The sequence below is a fragment of the Puma concolor genome, chromosome D4, assembly GCF_028749965.1.
Source record: "Puma concolor isolate L17-30 chromosome D4, mPumCon1.1.hap2, whole genome shotgun sequence".
NCBI lineage: Eukaryota > Metazoa > Chordata > Mammalia > Carnivora > Felidae > Puma > Puma concolor.
In genome coordinates, this window is record NC_141679.1 from 28,620,368 (window position 1) to 28,642,878 (window position 22,511).

The 22,511-nt window shown below is 41.6% G+C and overlaps 1 protein-coding gene and 1 pseudogene across 1 annotated transcript in view; both read left to right on the forward strand.

Annotated features, from left to right (window-relative positions):
• LOC112868649 (procathepsin L-like) overlaps positions 1-22,511 on the forward strand; it is a 130,006-nt gene that overhangs the window by 44,413 nt on the left and 63,082 nt on the right. The window lies entirely within an intron of this gene.
• On the forward strand, positions 15,147-16,102 carry LOC147574785 (large ribosomal subunit protein uL10 pseudogene; annotated as a pseudogene).

Genomic DNA, 22,511 nt, shown 5'->3' on the forward strand with positions numbered 1-22,511 from the left:
AAATGGACCCAGCCTTGTCTTCATCCCACACACCCTTCTGCTCAGTGGCCTTTCCTCTTCCCATCACGAGGCGGGGTCTCAGCCCTTCCCCACGTCCCTGGGCCATCTGGTGACAGGCACCAAATACAATACAGTAGCAAGTTTCACTGGGGACAAAAGCCAGGTGATAGGAGCCTGGAGCTCCTCAGGGGTATCCTGGCACACCTGTTCATGGGATGTTGCTTAAAGGTCTTTGTTTTCTTAGACTCTTTTCAGGAGTAAACTTTGGATCATGGAGGCCTCATTGTCCATACCCTCTCCAGAAACATCTCTTGTGTCCATGGTAGAGACTTATTCTAAGCCTGGAAAGTTGTCGCTGAGTCCTTTTGTAAAGAGGCTTCTTGGATTGAGTCACTATTAAAATAAATATACTAACAGTGATCCCACTCACCAGGAACAGATAGCAATTCTTTCAAACTAGAAAATTTTCTATATTTAGAACATTTCTTTTTTTTTTTTTTTTTTCAACGTTTATTTATTTTTGGGACAGAGAGAGACAGAGCATGAACGGGGGAGGGGCAGAGAGAGAGGGAGACACAGAATCGGAAACAGGCTCCAGGCTCTGAGCCATCAGCCCAGAGCCCGACGCGGGGCTCGAACCCACGGACCGTGAGATTGTGACCTGGTTGAAGTCGGACGCTTAACCGACTGCGCCACCCAGGCGCCCCTATTTAGAACATTTCTTAGAGAGTTCTCCCTTCTAGCAGCTGCCTTCTTGGTATTTAGTGGGGGATCAAAATGAAAAGAAAACACAAACCAGTATAAGGCTAGTGTTAGGGAATCTTTTAATGAGAGAACAAAAGTCAGACTAAGAATAAGGATTAAAAACCAAATCTGACTTCAATCCCCCTTCTTATATCCCCTTCATCCCAAGCCTCTGTTCCTGACCCTCCAGGAGATCTTTGGATCTCTGGGCTCCTGGTCTAGAAACTTTCCCTTCAAAACTGAGTCCCAGCTCTTCAGCCAGTTCCCTTAAATCCAAAAACTCCAACTCTCCCAGAAAAATCCTGAACATCCAGCTCCTTATTTTAACTATTGTTTCGTTACAAGATTTATAGAGAATACCTCGGCCTGGCCTTCTGGTTGGGAAATACAGTTTGCTCCTGTAGGTGCTGAGTGTCGAGAAGTAGATCTAGCAGGAGCGGCCGGTTAGGTGGTAAAGCTTGTGCTGCGGTCTGTACAATTGCTCAGAGTCTCCAGGGCTTCATGATATAGCTCTGCCAGTTCCAGGCATTCCTGAGCAATGTCCTTGAGGAGTGTTTCCTGGACCCCTGTCACAAAGAGTTCATGTCCCCTGACAGCAACAGACCTTTTCAATTATGAAGTCCCTTTACCTCTATTAAATTTTAAAAATTAATACCTTTTTACAACCCAACTCACAGACACCTTCACTGGCTGCTAAAGGGAGTCCTTCCAGCCCATGAGTATATGGCTGTTACTAGGCAGGTCAAACAGCCCCCCCTCACAGAGGACACAGAGGGCCACAGCCTCTCTCTGGCCCTCCTGGGGATGACCAGGAGAAGGCTCAACTGTTCAAGGGTTAATAGGAGCAATGGAGGAGGCCTGTTTCCCCAAAGTGAGCTGGTCTACGGTTGAAATATACACTCAGGAAGTAGAGGAACATCCAAAAGCGTTTGTTAAGCATTTTATACAAACTTTAAAAAGCACACTGTATTCAATCCAGTAGCCCCAGAACATAAAATTCTTGTAATTTCTGCTTCTGTGGGAAATTTCCTCCCCGATATTAAAAAAACAGGGGCACCTGGATGGCCCAATCGGTTAAGCATCTAACTTTGGCTCATATTATGATCTCACCTTTTGTGCGTTCAAACCCCCCGTTGGGCTCTATGCTGACAGCTCTGAGCTTGGAGCCTGCATCAGATTCTGTGCTTGTCTCCCTCTTCCCTGCTCTCACTCTCTCTCTCTCAAAAATAAACAAATAAACATTTAAAAAATGGTTAAAAAAAATACCTGACAAGTCCACGATAGTGTGGTTGGTGGGAGAGGGCAAACACCAAACAAAATAATGGAGACAGCTACCTGCATCTTTGAAAATAGCTCACAAGAAAGCCAACAGGAATAAAAGAAAGGAACAGAAAACAAGGCTTGCCTTACAACTTGAATCTTTGGAAAGGTGAAAGCATGATGGAGAATGACTCCAGCCCACTCTGACGTGTCCCCGTTTGCCTCCAGACAACTGCAGATATTGCAAATAATACAGGACATTGGGGGAGAAATTGTCCTGCACTTAAGAAAAAGGAAAGTCTAAGAAACAATTTCTCCTAATGCCCGTAACCCTGAAAAAATTCATTTTTCTCCAGAGGGACAATTCCCCCTTTAAATGATGGGTCAGCCAGTACTCAGTCAACACCAGGAAATTCCAGAAAACTTTAAACAGAGGCTCAGGAACTAGATTTCTTGAGTCGCATTGGTGTGACTCTCTCTCCCATCTGCTCAGAGGATTGATTTCTACCTGTCACCTGACTCTGTCCAGGCTCTCAGAGTCTCGGGGCAACCCGTCTTACTGCCCATGTCCCAGCCCAGCCCAGATTCTTCAGGCCCTGTTCACACTCCCAGGCCTTGCTGCTTCCCAAATGTTAACTGGCAAACCTTCTTGGTAAAGATTTGTTATCTACATTTAATGCCAATGTAAATTGCAATAAGAAAAGTCACTTTTGTTTCCTCACCTTCAGGTCAAGCTCCAAGTGTCCTGCTGTCTTTACTGGAAGTTCATCCTGAGATAAATTCCTCTGAAGAGGATGGATCTTTAAAAGATGCCCGAGTCAGTCTTTGGGCTACACACGCGGTTGAAGGTGTTAGGAAGTGGGAGCCTGGGTGCATTTCTCAGGAGAGGAACCCACCCTCACCCTCGTGGCCCAGCACCCTCCCTCTAGAGACTCGGAGCAAGTGATACCCCTGTAATAGAGTCTCTCTTGAACCACAGCATCCTTGTCTTTACCACCCGACCCTGTACCACCCCAATCTTGCCCATAAAGAAAGAAGGCAAATGTGACTCAGAGGAAAACCAAATCCATCATTTTGTACAGGATCTAGAGGCCATAATCTCTTTCATAATTTCTCGGCACCCTGTGCCCTGCAATCCAGCTGATAATCTTCATCATTCCTGCTGATGCATCCTGGTTTACAGAAATGACCTGTGAGCAGCTTCCTTTTCAATTCCTCTACCCTGACTCCTGGTTTCTTGTGCCTTCACGGTTAAAGGGAGACCATTCACCTGGGCTTGCATACCCCAAGGATATTTGGTGTATGCAATATTTTCCCAAGTCCTTAAAGTCCAGCTAGACACTGTAACTTCTACCCAAGGCTCCCTGCTGGTACCCTTTCCTCTATAAACAAAGCAAGCTGGGAGCTTTTATGGACTCCCTCATTCTCTTAGGGGTACTAGCTGAAGAAGGCAGACAGCTTATACAGCTCTACATCTAGACTCCAAGAGATGTAAACAACGGTTTTCTATTTAGGATGATGTGACCTGTTTAGGACATGCCTCAGGGCATTCAAAATCTCACTCCAAATATTCTTTTTTTTTTTTTTTGCTTTTTTAAATTTAACTTTCTTTCTTATTTTTTAAAATTCACATCCAAATTAGTTAGTATATAGTGAAGCAATGATTTCAGTAGATTCCTTAATTCCCCTTACCCATTTAGCCCATCCCACCTTCTGTCTCCTCCAGCAATCCTTGTTTGTTCTCTATATTTAAGAGTCTGTTATGTTTTGTTCCCTTCTCTGTTTTTATGTTATTTTTGCTTCCCTTCCCTTATGTTCATCTGTTTTGTCTCTTAAAGTCCTGAGTGAAGTCATATGATTTTTGTCTTTCTCTGACTGATTAATTTCACTTAGCATAATACCCTCCAGTTCCATCCACGTAGTGGCAAATGGCAAGATTCCATTCTTTTTGATTGCTGAGTAATACTCCATTGTATATATATACCACGTTTTCTTTATCCATTCATCCATCGATGGATTTTGGGCTCTTTCCTTACTTTGGCTATTGTTGATAGTGCTGCTATAAACATGGGGGTGCAGGTGTCCCTTCAAAAAAGCATACCTGTATCCCGTGGATAAATGCCTAGTAGTGCAATTGCTGGGTCGTAGGGTGGTTCTATTTTTAGTTTTTTGAGAAACCTCCATACTGTTTTCCAGAGTGGCTGCACCAGCTTGCATTCCCACCAACAATGCAAAAGAGATCCTCTTTCTCCGCATCCCCGCCAACATCTGTTGTTGCCTGAGTTGTTAATGTTAGCCATTCTGACAGGTGTAAGGTGATATCTCATTGTGGTTTTGATTTGTATTTCCCTGATGATGAGTGATGTTGAGCCTTTTTTCATGTGTCGGTTGGCCATCTGGATGTCTTCTTTGGAGAAGTGTCTGTTCATGTTTTCTTCACTGGATTATTTGTTTTTTGGGTGTTGAGTTTGATAAGTTCTTTGTAGATTTTGGATACTAACCCTTTATCTGATATGTCATTTGCAAATATCTTCTCCCATTCTGTCGGTTGCCTTTTAGTTTTGCTGATTGTTTTCTTCTCTGTGCAGAAGCTCTTTATTTTGATGAGGTTCCAATAGTTCATTTTTAGTTTTGTTTCCCTTGCCTCTGGAGACGTGTTGAGTAAGAAGTTGCTGTGGCCGAAGCCAAAGAGGTTTTGCCTGCTTTCTCCTCCAGGAATTTGGTGGCCTCCTGTCTTACATTTAGGTCTTTCCTCCATTTTGAGTTTATTTTTGTGTGCGGTGTGAGAAAGTGGTCCAGGTTCATTTTTTTTGCATGTCTCTGTCCAGTTTTCCCAGCACCATTTGCCGAAGAGACTGTCTTTACTCCATTGGCTACTCTTTCCTGCTTTGTCAAAGATTAGTTGGCCATACGTTTGTGAGTCCATTTCTGGATTCTCTATTGTGTTCCATTCATCTGAGTGTCTGTTTTTGTGCCGGTACCATTCTGTCTTTACAGATTTGTAATACATCTTGAAGTCCGGGATTGTGATGCCTCCTGCTTTGGTTTTCTTTTTCAGGATTGCTTTGCTATTTGGGGTCTTTTCTGGCTCCATACAAATTTTGGGATTGCTTGTTCTAGGTCTGTGAAGAATGCTGGTGCTATTTTGATAGGGATTGAATTGAATATGTAGACTGCTTTGGGTAGTATCAACATTTTAAAAATATTTATTCTTCCCATCCAAGAGCATGGAATATTTTTCCATGTTTTTGTGTCTACTTCAATTTCTTTTATAAACTTTCTATAGTTTTTAGTGTATAGATTTTTCACGTCTTTGGTTAGGCTTATTCCTAGGTATAATGTGGTTTTTGGTGCAATCATAAATAGGATCATTTCTTTGATTTCTCTTTCTGTTGCTTCATTATTGGTGTATAGAAATGCAACTGATTTCTGTGCATTGATTTTATATCCTGTGACTTTGCTGAATTCATGGATCAGTTCTAGAAGTTTTTTGATGGAATCTTTTGGGTTTTCCATACAGAGCATCATGTCACCTGCAAAGAGTGAAAGTTTGACTTCCTCCTCGCCGATTTGGATGCCATTTCTTCCTTTGTGTTGTCTGATTGCTGAGGCTAAGACTTCCAATACTATGTTGAATAATAGTGGTGAGAGTGGTCATCCCTGTCATGTTCCTGACCTTGGGGGAAACCTCTCAGCTTTTCCCCATCATTCCAAGTATTCTTGAATCAATTATGTCCATCCCTCTCCCCAAAATGAAAACACGGTTACATAAATCTTTAGGGGCAGCTGGCTACTGCCTCCAAAGGGTCCCTAATTTTGCAATGTTTGATAAACCTTTGTATGCTCTTCTCTCAGATATCAATGGACTTTAGAGGCATTAACCTCCTTTGAAGCCTTGAAACTGGCTCTGTCCACACCCCAGCTCTTAGCTTACCTAACTTTGACAAGCCCTTTCATTTATACCGAATGAAAGGAATGGTGTTGCTTCATGCTTTCTGGGACAGCCTTTTGCCAATCAGATACAGCCAGGAGCACATTTCTCATGCCCATCAGATACTGTGGCATCAGGTATGGCCCCATGCTTTCCTGCGGTGGCCACAGCTGCCACCTGATAGACATAGCCAGCACTCTGACATTAAGCTCCCCTATTCACCTGTGCATCCCCACGTGGTGCCTGCTGTCTTACAAGTTCATAAATCATAGCACCTCTCTACAACATGACGGACCCGTTACAAACAAGCGCTTTTAACTAACCCTCCATCATCTTATTTCCGTTGCTAAAAGGCTTATAATTGCTGACATGTTACAACTATTTACCCTCCTTCTAAAACCATCATTATTCACTGTTCAGCGCATATACTAAGACAGCTGATGTTGCATCTTTAGAAAATGATAGGGTTGACAGAGCTGTAAGTATGCACCCCAAACAGGCCCCCTTGTTCTTTCTCCACCCAGTTGTGAACCCTGCCTTTATCCCTGACTGACAGTATTCATTACCCGGCAAATGCCCCACAGTCTACAAAGGACAGTCAGATACAAAAAGGTGTCAAACAACTATCAGATGGATTATACAGTGGGCCAAATGGACTTCCTAGAGCACCCTTTCTTTTGACCCTGTGGCTTACACTTACCACCTACCAAATTGGACACAAAGATAATGAAGGACCAAAAAGACAGTTGGATTTGCCCAGGCATCCACAAGATTCCTGACCAAATGATTTCCCAGTGAATGATTTGTAAATCCCGGGAAATCTCTGAAAGAAATCAGCACACCCCAGGAAGGCTTCCTAGGCCCACCTGCCCTCTGTGGTTGTATAGACGGATTTGATAGATTTGTCCCAAGCCCTGTGCTATTCTGTTTGGTCACTGTCTGCATGCTCAGCAGATGGGTTGATGCTGTCTGACTAGATGTGGCACTGCCACAGCAGGCAATAAAGAAACTAACACCTCCATTTCTCCTTATGGAGAAATGCCATTCCTTATGGTTTGCATCAGACAAAACATTCTGTTTACAGGAGGTGTACACCACCTGCTTGCAAAATCTTTGGGTACACATTGAAATTTCATACCATATATTATCTTCAATTATCAGGGCAAATGGAACATTAAAATCTAGACATAAGATGGATTGTAAGATAAATATCAAGAAATTAACCATGAAAGGCCAAACACTTTGCTCCTGAGCCTTATTAGGATCCAGAATACTCCAAACAGGGGAGACGGACTGACCCCTTTTGAAAGAGTGTTTGGTTGGCAAAGCCTACTGGCATCTCTAAATCTTCCATCCGTGGGTGGACAATATGATGCTATGACTAACTCGAGATGAGGACTCTCTAGTATACCTGAAGCACCTTGCCAACAGAGAAAAGAGGCATGGCCTCCACCAACTGGTGAGGCTGGCCACAACTGTCCACCAGAAGACCAGGTGGACCTCAAGATCTTTGGAAGAAAATGTGTGCCGTCACCTCGCTGGGAAGGACCTTATGAAGTACTGCTCACCAGCTACACTGCTATGAGAACAGAAGAAAAACCCTCCTGGATTCTTGCAAGCCATGCCAAAATTGATTTTATTTAAGATTTTTTTTAAGAATGAGTTTTCATACCAAAAGGATACTGATGCAACATTAAAACTTATGTTTTCTCTCTGTTACAAGGGACAAAACATTTTCTTAAGAGTGTTAGTTTGCTTATTATAAAAAATATAACGAAAATTTTTCCTTACTTTAATGACCAGTTGTCTAGAAATACAAACTTTCATGGAAGGGCCGAGATGGTGGAACAGCATGGAAGTTTTTTTTTGCATCTCTCATCCCTGAAATGCAGCAAGATCAACACCAAACCATCTTGCACACCTAGAAACTGAGTTGAGGAGTAACACAATGATCTGCACAACTTGAACCACAGAACTCAGCAGGTATGCAAAGCAGAGAGGTGAACTGGGGGAGAGAGAAACTACTGAAGGCAGAGAGCTGTTTTTTCTTGCAGACAGAGGACAGAAATGGGGGGAGATTAAGGGAAAACACCCCCCCAAAGCAGCTGGAGAGAAGGAGGAAGAGTGGAAACAGATGCAAGGGACTGAACAAAAAAGGGAGTAAGGAGAAAGGAGAGGGTTTAAATTCCATTAAGACTATATAAACAGGGGGGGTGTAGAGTCTGAAACTCCACAGCTCGACACATTGTGGTGCTCTGGTGGGAAGGGAAAATTCCAGGAGGAGAGAGCAAGGTCTGAGTGTCCTCGGGCCACATGGGGAGAGGCGCTTCCCCTGCTGGGATGACATTTGGTAGAGGTGATGTGGCCTCCCCAGAGGCAAAGGTCCCATTAGTCCCCAGAGAGCAGCCACATTTGCTGATGTTGGAACAAGAATGCTAAGGGTGGAGCCTGGCACCAGATGTGTGTGGTGATTTTCCATAATCCCTGAAATGCTGTGTCTACACGATCGTAGGAACTTTTTCTGGGGAAGACTGGCACAAAGCAACAGTCTCTGGGCATCGGCAGCAGCACTGTCATGCAAACGTTCCTGGGGGCATGCCTGCACCTGACCATTATTGGTGAGACCCTTCCCCAGAGGATCTCAATGAGTCAAAGCTGCAGGAACCTCAGAAATTAGGGGTTAGGAAACAGCCCCATCTGAGATAAATTTTGGGAGGGAGGTGCCACCTTGCAAACTGATGGCTTATTCACGTACAGTGTAGAAGTGGGGAATGGATGGAGGTGGGAGACAAAGGAGGGTTGCTTCATTGCTGGTCGGGAAGAACACAGAGTTCTGATACTAGAGACTTGGTAGCTGAAAGATGCCATTGTCACCCCTCCAGCACATGCGCATACACACCTACGCTCACCACAGCAATTAAACCCAGTATGTAAGCAGCACCATCTAGTGGAGAAGAGAGCCATTACACTAAACCCCACCCAATTGGGCCAACAGCACTCTTGAACACCACAAGTCTCTCCATCAGCTGAGTTTATGGACTCTAAAGTTCTTCATAGTTTACTTCTAGGGGAAACTGGATGTAATTTCAATAGTGTTTCATTCTGTTCACTGTTCTATCTATTCATTTTTTTCTTTTCTTATTCTTGAATACAGAAACAGAAAAACGTTATTTTTCTTTTCTTGTTTTATAAGAAAGATTTTCTTTAATTTTTTCTACTATATTTTTTGAAATTCTATTTTACTTTCAACATTTCATTTTATTCTATCTTATTGTATTCATTTTTTCAAATTTTCAAACGTTTTCTTTTTTTCCTTTTTAAAAATGTTCTCTTATTTCCCTTTTTTCTCTAATGTATCAAGCTTCCACCAACAGCCAGACCAAAACACACCTAGGATCTAGCATCCTTTATTTGATTTTTTGTGTTGTTTTTAATTTTTTAATTTTTTTTACCTTATTGATTTATTTTCTTCCTTTGAAATGACAAAATGAAGGAATTCACCCAAAAGAAAAAACAGGAAGAAATGACACCCAGGGAATTAATCAACATATATACAAGCAAGATATCTGAACCAGAATTTAGAATCACGATAATAAGAATACTAGCTGGGATTGAAAATAGCATAGAACCCCTTTCTGTGGAAATTGAAGTAAAAGCTAGTCAGGATGAAATTAAAAAATGGTATAACTGAGCTGCAATCTCAAATGGATGCCACAGTGGCAAGGATGGATGAAGCAGAGCAGCAAATCAGCAACCTAGAGGATAAACTTTTGGAGAATAAGGAAGCAGAAAAAATGAGGGAGACTAAGCAAAAGACCACTATATAAGAATTAGGAAACTCAGTGACTCATTAAAAAGGAATAACATCAGAATCATAGGGGTCACAGAAAATGAAAAGAAAAAAAGGGTAGAAGACTGTGGTGAGTGAATTATAGTAGAAAACTTTCCTAACCTGGGGAAAGACACAGACATCAAAATCCAGGAAGCACAGAGAACTCCCAGTAGATTCAACAAAAACCAATCATCAACAAGACTTATGATAGTCAAATTCACAAAATACTCAGGCAAGGAAAGAATCATGAAAGCAGCAAGAGGAAAAAAAGTCCTTAACCTGCAAGGGAAGACAGACCAGGTTCACAACAAACATATCTACAGAAACTTGGCAGGCCAGAAAGGAGTGGCAGAATATATTCAATGTGTTGAATCAGAAAAAGAATTCTTTATCCAGCAAGACTGTCATTCAAAGTAGAAGGAGAGATAAAAAGTTTCCCAGAAAAGCAAAAATTATAGGAGTTCGTGACCACTAACCAGTCCTGCAACAGATATTAACGGGGCCTCTCCGAGGTGAGAAAAGAGGGGAAAGAAACACAAAAGACCAAAAGTGACAAAAATTACAAAGGACCACAGAATACCACAAGAAACTCTAACTCTACAGGGAATATAATGGCAATAAATTAATATCTTTCAGTACTCACTAAATGTCAATGGATTGAACCCCCCAATCAAAAGACAAAGGGTAACAGAAGAGATAAGAAAACAAGATCCATCTATATACTGTTTACAAGAGACCCATTTTAGACCTAAAGACACCTTCAGATTGAAAGTAAGGGGATATAGAACCCTCTATCATGCTAATGGTCACCAAAAGAAAGCCAGAATAGCCACACTTGTATCAGAAAATCTAGATTTTAAAATAAAGACTGTATGGGGCACCTGGGTGGCTCAGTTGGTTAAACATCCGACTTCAGCTCAGGTCATGATCTTGCAGTTTGTGAGTTGAAGCCCTGCATTGGGCTCTGTGCTGACAGCTCAGAGCATGGAGCCTGCTTCAGATTCTGTGTCTCCCTTTCTCTGTTTCTCCACCCCCCCACTCTGTCTCTCTCTCAAAAATAAATACGCATTTAAAAAAATTGAAAATAAAGACTGTAACAAGAGATGAAGAAGGACATTATATCATAATTAAGGGGTCTATCCACCAAGAAGATCTAAAAATTTTCACATTTATGCTCCAAACGTGGAAGCACCCAACTATATAAATCAATTAATCACAAACACAAAGAAACTTATTGATAATAATACCATAATAGTAGGGACTTCACTACCCCACTTACAGCAAATGGACAGATCATGTAAGCAGAAAATCAACAAGGAACTAATTACTTTGAATGACACACTAGACCAGAGGGACTTAACAGATATATTCAGAACATTTCATCCTAAAGCAGCAGAATACACATTTTTCTCAAGTACACCTGGAACATTCTCCAGAATAGATCACATACTGGGACACAAATCAGCCCTCGATAAGTACAAAAAGATCAAGAAAATACGTTTCATATTTTCAGACCACAATGCTATGAAACTCAAAATCAACCACAAGAAAAATTTGGCAAGATATCAAATACTTGGAGACTAAAGAACCACCTACTAAAGAATTAATGGGCTGGGGCGTCTGGGTGGCGCAGTCGGTTAAGCGGCTGACTTCAGCCAGGTCACGATCTCGCGGTCCGTGAGTTCGAGCCCCGCGTCGGGCTCTGGGCTGATGGCTCGGAGCCTGGAGCCTGTTTCCGATTCTGTGTCTCTCTCTCTCTCTGCCCCTCCCCCGTTCATGCTCTGTCTCTCTCTGTCCCAAAAATAAATAAACGTTGAAAAAAAATTAAAAAAAAAAAAAAAAGAATTAATGGGCTAATGAAGAAGTTATAGAGGAAATTACAAAGTACATGGAAGCCAATGAAAATGTTAACACCACAGTCCAAAACCTCTGGGAGGCAGAAAAGGCTGCTATAAGTGGGAACTATATAGCAATCCAGGACTTCCTAAAGAAGAAAGAAAGGTCTCAGATGCAGAACCTAACATTACACCTTAAAGAGTTGGAAAAAGAACAGCAAATAAAACACCAAAACAGCAGAAGACAGGGAATAATAAAGATTACAGCAGAAATCAATGCTATCACAAACAAAAAAACAGAACAGATCAACGAAACCAGAAGCTGGTTCTTCGAAAGAATTAGCAAAATTGATAAACCCCTAGCGAGTTTTATCAAAAAGAAAAAGGAAAGGACCCAAATAAATAAAACCAAGAATGAAAGAGGAGAGATCACAACCAACACAATAGAAATAAAAACAATAATAAGGGAATATTATGAGGAGTTATATGCAATAAAGTGGGCAATCTGGAAGAAATGGACAAATTCCAAGAAACACATAAACTACCAAAACTGGAACAAGAAGAAATAAAAAAAGTTGAACAGACAATAACCAGTAACGAATCGAATTACTAATCAAAAATCTCCCAAAAACCAAGAACCCAACACCAGATGGTTTTCCAGGGGAATACTACCAAACATTTAAAGAAGAGTTAACACCTATTCTCTCTTGAAGCTGTGCCAAAAAATAGAAATGGAAGGAAAACTTCCAAACTCTTTCCATGAAGCCAGCATTACCTTGACTCCAAAACCAGATGAAGACCCCACTAAAAAGAACTACAGACCAATTTCCCTGATGAACAGGGATGCAAAATCCTCAAGAAGATACTAGCCAACTGGATAAAATAATACATTAAAAGAATTATTCACCATGACCAAGTGGGATTTATATCCGGGATGTAGGGTTGGTTCAATATCAGCAAACAATCAATGTAATTCATCACATCAATAGAAGAAAGGACAAAAACCACATGATCCTCTCAATAGATGCAGAGAAAGCATTAGACAAAATGCAGTGTCCTTTCTTGATAAAAACTCTACAGTAAATAGGGATAGAAGGCTCATACCTCAAGATCATAAAAGCCATATATGAAAGACTCACCGGTAATATCATCCTCACTGGGGAAAAACTGAGAGCTTTCTCCCCAAGGTCAGGAACATGACAGGGATGACCACTCTCACCACTATTATTCAACATAGTATTGGAAGTCTTAGCCTCAGCAATCAGACAACACAAAGGAAGAAATGGCATCCAAATCGGCGAGGAGGAAGTCAAACTTTCACTCTTTGCAGGTGACATGATGCTCTGTATGGAAAACCCAAAAGATTCCATCAAAAAACTTCTAGAACTGATCCATGAATTCAGCAAAGTCACAGGATATAAAATCAATGCACAGAAATCAGTTGCATTTCTATACACCAATAATGAAGCAACAGAAAGAGAAATCAAAGAAATGATCCTATTTATGATTGCACCAAAAACCACATTATACCTAGGAATAAGCCTAACCAAAGACGTGAAAAATCTATACACTAAAAACTATAGAAAGTTTATAAAAGAAATTGAAGTAGACACAAAAACATGGAAAAATATTCCATGCTCTTGGATGGGAAGAACAAATATTTTTAAAATGTTGATACTACCCAAAGCAGTCTACATATTCAATTCAATCCCTATCAAAATAGCACCAGCATTCTTCACAGACCTAGAACAAGCAATCCCAAAATTTGTATGGAGCCAGAAAAGACCCCAAATAGCAAAGCAATCCTGAAAAAGAAAACCAAAGCAGGAGGCATCACAATCCCGGACTTCAAGATGTATTACAAATCTGTAAAGACAGAATGGTACCGGCACAAAAACAGACACTCAGATGAATGGAACACAATAGAGAACCCAGAAATGGACTCACAAACGTATGGCCAACTAATCTTTGACAAAGCAGGAAAGAGTAGCCAATGGAGTAAAGACAGTCTCTTCGGCAAATGGTGCTGGGAAAACTGGACAGAGACATGCAAAAAAAATGAACCTGGACCACTTTCTCACACCGCACACAAAAATAAACTCAAAATGGAGGAAAGACCTAAATGTAAGACAGGAGGCCACCAAATTCCTGGAGGAGAAAGCAGGCAAAACCTCTTTGGCTTCGGCCACAGCAACTTCTTACTCAACACGTCTCCAGAGGCAAGGGAAACAAAACTAAAAATGAACTATTGGAACCTCATCAAAATAAAGAGCTTCTGCACAGAGAAGAAAACAATCAGCAAAACTAAAAGGCAACCGACAGAATGGGAGAAGATATTTGCAAATGACATATCAGATAAAGGGTTAGTATCCAAAATCTACAAAGAACTTATCAAACTCAACACCCAAAAAACAAATAATCCAGTGGAGAAAACATGAACAGACACTTCTCCAAAGAAGACATCCAGATGGCCAACCGACACATGAAAAAAGGCTCAACATCACTCATCATCAGGGAAATACAAATCAAAACCACAATGAGATATCACCTTACACCTGTCAGAATGGCTAACATTAACAACTCAGGCAACAACAGATGTTGGCGGGGATGCGGAGAAAGAGGATCTCTTTTGCATTGTTGGTGGGAATGCAAGCTGGTGCAGCCACTCTGGAAAACAGTATGGAGGTTTCTCAAAAAACTAAAAATAGAACCACCCTACGACCCAGCAATTGCACTACTAGGCATTTATCCACGGGATACAGGTATGCTTTTTTGAAGGGACACCTGCACCCCCATGTTTATAGCAGCACTATCAACAATAGCCAAAGTAAGGAAAGAGCCCAAAATCCATCGATGGATGAATGGATAAAGAAAACGTGGTATATATATACAATGGAGTATTACTCAGCAATCAAAAAGAATGGAATCTTGCCATTTGCCACTACGTGGATGGAACTGGAGGGTATTATGCTAAGTGAAATTAATCAGTCAGAGAAAGACAAAAATCATATGACTTCACTCAGGACTTTAAGAGACAAAACAGATGAACATAAGGGAAGGGAAGCAAAAATAACATAAAAACAGAGAAGGGAACAAAACATAACAGACTCTTAAATATAGAGAACAAACAAGGATTGCTGGAGGAGACAGAAGGTGGGATGGGCTAAATGGGTAAGGGGCAATAGGAAGACACTTGTTGGGATGAGCAGTGGGTGGTATTCATAGGGAATGAGTCACTGGAACTAGCCTTGAAATCATTGTTGCACTATATGCTAATTAACTTGGATGTCAATTAAAATATAAATAAATAAATAATTTTCAAAAAACGGATATAAAAAAAGAAATATAAATTTTCTGTGCTTCGTCTTTATCAGATTATTCAAGAAAACTGAGTCTTAATATTAAAAGAGCTAAAGTTTGTTCACTATTGTATAACCTGCAGCATTTGCCTTTAAAATCTTTTATTCTTGGCCCTCCTCTCCAGGTGTCATCATGAGAGTGACTTCTTTCTTAAACTCTGCATGGCAATCATTGATGCATCCCCATGACGCCCAGGGAAGACAAGGTGACCCGGAAGTTCAAGTACTTCCTTAAGATGATCCATCTTTTGGACGATCATCCTTCATTGTGGGAGCAGACAACGTGGGTTCCAGGAAGACACAGTTGGCCCGCATGTGTTTGCATGGGAACGCTGTGGTGCTGCTGTGGCATGATCCCCATGATGTATGAGGTCATCTGAGGGCATCTGGAGAACAACCAGCTCTGGAGAAACCGTTGCCTCATATCTGGGTGAATGTGGGCTTTGTGCTCACCAAGGAGGACCTCACCGAGATCAGGGACATGCTTCTGGCTAAGGTGCCAGCTGCCGCCCGTGGTGGTGCCATAGCCCCATGTGAAGTCACTAGCCCAGAACACTTGTCTGGGGCCGAAGAAGACCTTCTTCTCCCAGGCTTTAGGCATCGCCACTAAAATGTCCAGGGGCACCACTGAAATCCTGAGTGATGTGCAGCTGATTAAGACTGGAGACAAAGCGGGGGCCAGCGAGGCCACACAGCTGAATGTGCTGAGAAACTCCCCCTTCTCCTTTGGGATGATCACCAGCAGGTGTTTGACAATGGCAGCATCTACAACTGTGAAGTGCTTGACATCACAGAGGAAACTACATTCTCACTTCCTGGAGGGCGTCCGCAGTGTTGCCAGTGTCTGTCTGCAGATAGGTCACCTGATTGTTGCCTCACTGCCCCATCCTATCATCAATGGACACAAGCAGGTTCTGGCTTTGTCTGCATGGACTGGTTACAGCTTCCCACTTGCTGAAGCCATCACCACCACTGCTGTACCTGCTGCTGCCCTCAGCCCTGGCCAAAGCTGAAGCATAGGAAGAGTCAGATGAGTTGCATGAGGATATGGGATTTGTTGGTCTCTTGATTAATCACCGAAAAGCAACCAATTCAGCCCATTTTATTTGTGGAACAAGGGAATAAAGGCTCACTTCTCTTCAAAAAAGATTTTTTTATTGTCACTTGGGTTGAATAGTTAAATATTGTTGCATAATGATATGTGATCCTATTTAATCAAATGTTCAAATATTTTGATTTTTTGTAACATACACTTTCCAAAATCAAATTCTAAAATGAAGTATTTTCACCACAATGCAATTAAAATATTCCAGAGGATCCATGGAACATTTTCAAGAGATTTGGTCTTTTTATAAAAAGGAAGATATTACACTAATTAGCCTTATTTCTTATGTTAAATTACATAGGAAGCAATGTCAAATAAGGGATACTAACACCCTTAGATTACATTTATGTAGAAATATGTTAATAAAGTAAGTGTTTTAGAAATCATATGCAACTCTTAGAAACCTGATATGTCCTGAGATGTTACTGTCGTGTGTCAGAGAAATAACCAATTTCCTTGTCAGCAGCCTTGTCATGATCTCTCATCAGATCTTTAACCTTGGACATTTTAAATCTTTATCATTTATAGACAGTTAGACTTTTACTCAGACGCTTTTACAAAAGCTTCTGCAAATGTGTTTCACCTGCAATGATGCTGATGGGAAGAACTCTTTTCTATAGGCTTCTGAAAACCTTAAGATTGTAAAGCTGAACTGGGTTAAGAATTTCCAGAACGAATGGAAGATCTGGATTGAAGCAGAACAAGAATTAATAACATGAGACTGGATGAATGGAAGATGATTCTCATTTTTACAAATTTTTTTGAAACATTGCTGATTTTTAAATGTTTTTTCCAGTATTAAGGAAACTGTTTTAAGCTATGACTTACAGCTGTATGATAAAACATGCTTCTATGAAAAGACTGGGACACTTATCTTTTTGTCCCTACCAATCTGTCCAGAATTCAAAACCTTTCAGTGAGTATTCTCGTATGTTCACAATAGGTTAATTTGCATAAGTTGAATAAGAATCTGCTCTCCTTGTAACAGGACATATTTGGAAACACTGGTTACATCACCAAGACTTTGACAGAAATGTCATATTCAAACAGGGACTTGCACAGACACAGATATGACCAGACTGCTTGAAGGAACTCAGGCAGACTTTATGGAGCCAGTAAAACCCATTGGAAAAACAGCCTGATACTTATATCTGGGTCTATAAGCAAGGCAGTCAGTTTTTATACATTGTGACAAGGAGACAACAAATTCATGATGAATTAACAGGATGAAGAAAACAGATGTTTGGGACTGTTAATTAGTAAGGAATCCTAAGAAACTTTTTCTCATAAGCTATGATTTACAGCAATTTCATCATCAGGCCAACTTAAAAAAAAAAGCAATTATTACACTTTGCAAACAAATTGGTCTTAATTTGGCTGTCCTTGGTAAAAATGAGGGTGATTATAGAAAGAAACATTATGTTTCAATAACACACCATTGTGGATATTACAGTCTAATAGAGTTCACTATGAACTGGAAGAGATCCTAATTTCTTCTAGTTTCCTCTGAAGCCTGGCCACAATCTCCAAACTAATATTTTCCACTTTTTTTCTATCCTTTTGACTTGGAATCACTGGATACCCAAAACTCCCCTTTTCCTGAAGCCCTGCAAATGGAATATGAACAACTTGATGTAACCTTCTGAGAAATCACTGCAAAACTCATATGTAGACAATCTTCCTGCCGGTTCCTCTGTGAGCCTCTCTGAAAGTCTGTCAGCCTGCCACTACCTACCTACCTTATCTGGCTAAAGATGCTTTAAGCCCAGCATCTGGAGATTCTTTCAACTGGCTATCCTTGGAGCTCAGAAACTGGTTTATAACTGGATCCTTTTATTAACCATTATCTTTCTTGTATTGCCATAGAATTGCCTCTTATTTATTACCTGATCATTTGAAGCAGAGGCCTCACTCTAAGAAGATACCTGCATTGCCTCTTCCTGAAATGAATTCGACTGAATTGACTCACTGTCTGAAGAGACTGGATTAAGGACATAAAACCATCTATCAGCTCAACTTTGTTCTGAATGACAAGTTTGCTGGGTAAAGGATTCTTGTCTGCATATTTTTCCTGTTCATCACATTGAAAATTTCCTGCCATTCCCTTTTGTCCTGCCAAGTTTCAGTAGATAGGTTTGCTACTACCCTCATGTATCTACCCGTGTAGGTTAAGGGCATTTATCCCTAGCTGCTTTCAGAATTCTCTCCTTATCTTTGTATTTTGCCAGTTTCACTATGATATGTCATGTAGAAAATCAATCCAAGTTACGTCTGAAGGGAGTTCTCTGTGCCTCCTGAATTGCAATATTTGTTTCCTTCCCCAAATTGGGGAAGTTCTCAACTATGATTTGTTCTTAGCTTTGGCCCCTCTCTTTCTTCTTCTTCTGGAACTCCTATGATATAGATATTGTTACATTTCACTGAATCACTTACTTCTCTAATTATCCCCTTGTGATTCAGAATGTTCTTATCTCTCTTTTTCTCAGCTTCATCTTTTTCCATAATTTTATCTTCTATTTCACCTATTCTTCCCCCTGCCTCTTCAATTCTCACTGTCACCACCTCTAGTTTATTTTGTACCTCATTTACAGCATTTTTAAATTCATCATGACTATTTTTAAGTTCCTTGATCTCTGCAGCAATAGATTCTCTGCTGTCTTCTGTGCTTTATTCAAGCCCAGTGATTAATCTTATGACTATTATTCTAAATTCTCGTTCAGTTTTGATCAATTCTCTGTCATTTCCTCCTGGAATTTCTTTTGAGGAGAATTCTTCCGTTTCATCATTTTGGCTAGTTTTCTGTCCCTTATGTGTTTTAAATGCTCATTATATGTCTTGCACCTGCAAGCACTGCTATATTAAAGAGGGATCATACGCTGTCCAAGGCCTGGCCCTTCAGGAGGTATTCTTCGGAGAGTTACTTGCTCTCTGTTGTTGTTACTTTGGTTACTTTATCTCCCTGCTTGTAGTAATGTTTCGGACCCTCCACCAGGTGTGCTTTGGTTTGTTCATTGAAGTAGTCCTGGAAAAGAAAACAAACAGACAAACAAACAAACAAACAAAACAACAGAAAAGACACACACACACACACACACACACACACACACACACACACACAAAACCAAAAGCAAAAAATCAGAAACACCAGCTACAAGTAAACAATGGGGTGGAGGCAGTGCTGATGGAAGAGGCCTTATCCCATACAAAAAGAGAAATGACAGGGCTGGGGAAGAAGAAAAAATAAAACTTGACCAGGCAAAGAAACTATAGGCTTAATCCAGAGAGAGAGTAAGGAAAATAAAGAAGGAGGCGGGGAAAAAGAAAAGAAGGTAAAGTTGTCCAGACAGAGAAACTATTAGGCTTAATAGAGACAGAGAAACAAAAGTAAAGAAGGGGGTGGGGAAAAAGAAGAGAAAATAAACTTGATCAAAGAAACTATATGGCTTAATCCAGAGGGAGAGAAAGGAAAATAAGGAAGGAGGTATAGAACATGTATCAAGAGAACGGATTAAACATGTCTGCTTAAATAGGCCAAAAACCAGGGTAACCAGACTAGAGGAGGGAAGAGATAAGAATAAGAAAAGGAGGGAAGAATATATCTATATAATAAGAATTGTCCGTGAATTAAACCAGGCAAGGCAAAAGCGCTGCTCTGGAGGAGGGGCTATCTCAGCTTCAATCCCACTCCAGTAGATAGGCAGTTGCCAGGCACGGAGGGGGGAGGTTTGATGTAGGCAGGTCCCGCCTCCACTGTGGGCATGATGTCTGTTCCCTGAAGCGCTCCTCCTATGGCCTGTCAGGTTGTCCAGGTGGGTCCCTGGAAGCAACTCTGCCTCTTTTCCTCCCGGACTCTTGGGGCTCAAGGTCCTTTGGCCTCAACATGGCTTTGTTGGAGAGGACAGAACTTCGGATCCCCCTACTTCTCTACCATGTTGGCCCCTCCCTTCAACCCCTCCCTTTTGAGGAACTGGGGCTTTGACCCACTGAGTTCCTCTGGGGGAGGGCCTTGCAGAGCAATGGCCAGGTGCCAGCCTGTCCACAGGAATGTTCAGGATACCACGCTGCTGCTGGTGCACAGAGACTGTGGCTGGGTGCCAGCCAGCCGCGGAAAAAGTTCGCGTGATCTTGTAGCAGCAGCAGTTCAGGGTTTATGGAAAATCACAACACACATCTAGCACCAGGCTTCCCCCTCAACATCCTTATTCTAGCACCAGCAAATGTGGTTGTTCTCCAGGGTCTACTGGGATCTTTGCCTGTGGGGAGGCTGCACAGCCTGTAAAAATGTCCTCCTCACAGGGGAACTGCCACTCTCTGTGTGGCCCATGGACCCCTCGGACCTCATTCTCTGCCCCTGGGGATTCGCCCTTCCCACCAGAGCCCCACCAAGTATCGAGCTGTGGAGCCTCAGACTGTGTGCTCCCCCCTGTTTATAGAGTCTTGATGGTGTTTAAACCCTCTCCTTTGTCCTTTCTCCCTTTTTTTGTTCAGTCCCTGCTGCTGTTTCCATTTTTCCACTTTCTTTCCAGCTGCTTATGGGGGAGGGGATGCTTTTCCGGTACTCTACACCTTTCTCTGTCCTCTCTCCACAAGCAAAAACAGCTCCCTGCCCTCCACGGCTTCTGTCTCCCCCAGTTCACCTCTCCGTTCTGCGTACCTGCCAAGTTCTGGGGTTCAGGTTGTGTAGATTGTTGCATTAATCCTCAAATCAGTTTTCTAGGTGTGTGAGAGTTTAGTGGTGATCTGGCTGCATTTCAGCGATAAGAGACACAAAAAATACTTCCATACTGTTCTGCCATCTTGGTCCTTCTCAGTCATACTTTAATTTTGTTTCAGAAGACTTGAAGAATGAGCTGGTCTTCTAAGGCTAAATAAGGGGAAATTATTTCCTTCCAAGTTGTCAGTGGAAGAGCTGCCTTTTCTTTATATCTTCAGTTAAGGGTTTTCTTTTCTCCCAATATATACAAAATACACCAGTCTCCCATGTCTGGCACAGATCTAGCAGAAACCTGGCCCACCCGCCAGAAGCCAGCCAGGCATCCACTCGGACCACCCTGAGGACAGGTCAATGTTGAAGACAGCTCAACATTGAATGTGTGAAAATTCCAAGAGAGTTGCAGAGCAAGGAATTGTATTGACCAAAGACAGGCCACCTAAAAACGTGGACCAAATATCTGGGCTTACTTGGCTGGGTGACAAAACCAAGCTTCCTAGCTGCCGGAGCCAAATAAGAAGACTCTGAAATCAGCTATTTTGAAACGTGTGCTGCTCTCAAAGACTGACAGGACCACAAGAAAAATGGAGATGTATGAACATTAACACTATCAATTAACACTCCAGACTTTGAAAAGTACAGGTTTCAACCTCACCTTGTCTATAAACCACACTGCCTTTTTTTTTGAGAGAGAGAGAAAGAGAGAGGGCCCAAGTGAATGAAGGGCAGAGACGGACAGAGAGAGGGAGGGAGGGAGAGGGAGAGAGACAGGGGCTCACCTGAAACCGGGCTGGAGCTTACCTGATATGTGACTCAGGCTCATCAACTATGAGGTCATGACCTGAGCTGAAGTCAGATGCTTAAGGACTGGGCCACCCAGGTGCCCTTCTCCTTTATTTCATGTGTCAACAAAGCATGTGGGGTTCCCACCTAAATGGTCAGAACCATATGGACTTGGATACCTGGCTTTTCTGTCACTGTGCTTAGTGACAGCATTTGTTCATAAAATTGTGTCACACCCACATGCCTGTTGAGGAATCATAGAAAATCGGATGATACATCAGAATTCCAGGTTCTCTTCAGCATTTAAGATCTTATTCCCAAGTTTCAGGGATGATGAATTAGAAAAGGCAATCCTAAATCTGTCTATGATAATGGAACAAGGAGGGTTCAATACCACTATGCATGCTTTGAAAACACTCCAGTCAGAAGGTAACAACTTAGCCTCTGGGGGTCTCCAAAGTCATCATGTTCTAGATACTGTGACTGCTTAGCAGGGGGTGCTCATGCAATCATCAGTGGAAAATGTTGCTTTTTATCTAACCCAACTGAGGCACATAATATCTAACTTAAATCTACTTTTAAAAAGGAATTAATATTTTCCATCAGATAAATGAAGCACATTTAATTGGTCAGATCTATTCCAGGATTGTGAGACTCATTTCATGAGGTGTGGGGAAATGTGTTCTCTTCTATTTATTCATCCTCTTGCCTTCTTCTTTCCCAAATGTTTTGAGTATAAATGACACACGATGTTACCGTAGTTTCAGGTGTACAACATAGTAACTTGCCAACTGTATACATTATGCTGTGCTCACCACAGTGTAGCTACCCCCACCCTACATTGCTATTAAAATACTGTTGACCATATTCCCTATGCTGTGCCCTTGATTCCTGTGACTGATTCATTCCATACCTGGTATGAATGAATACCAGGTACCCCCCACCCTCGTT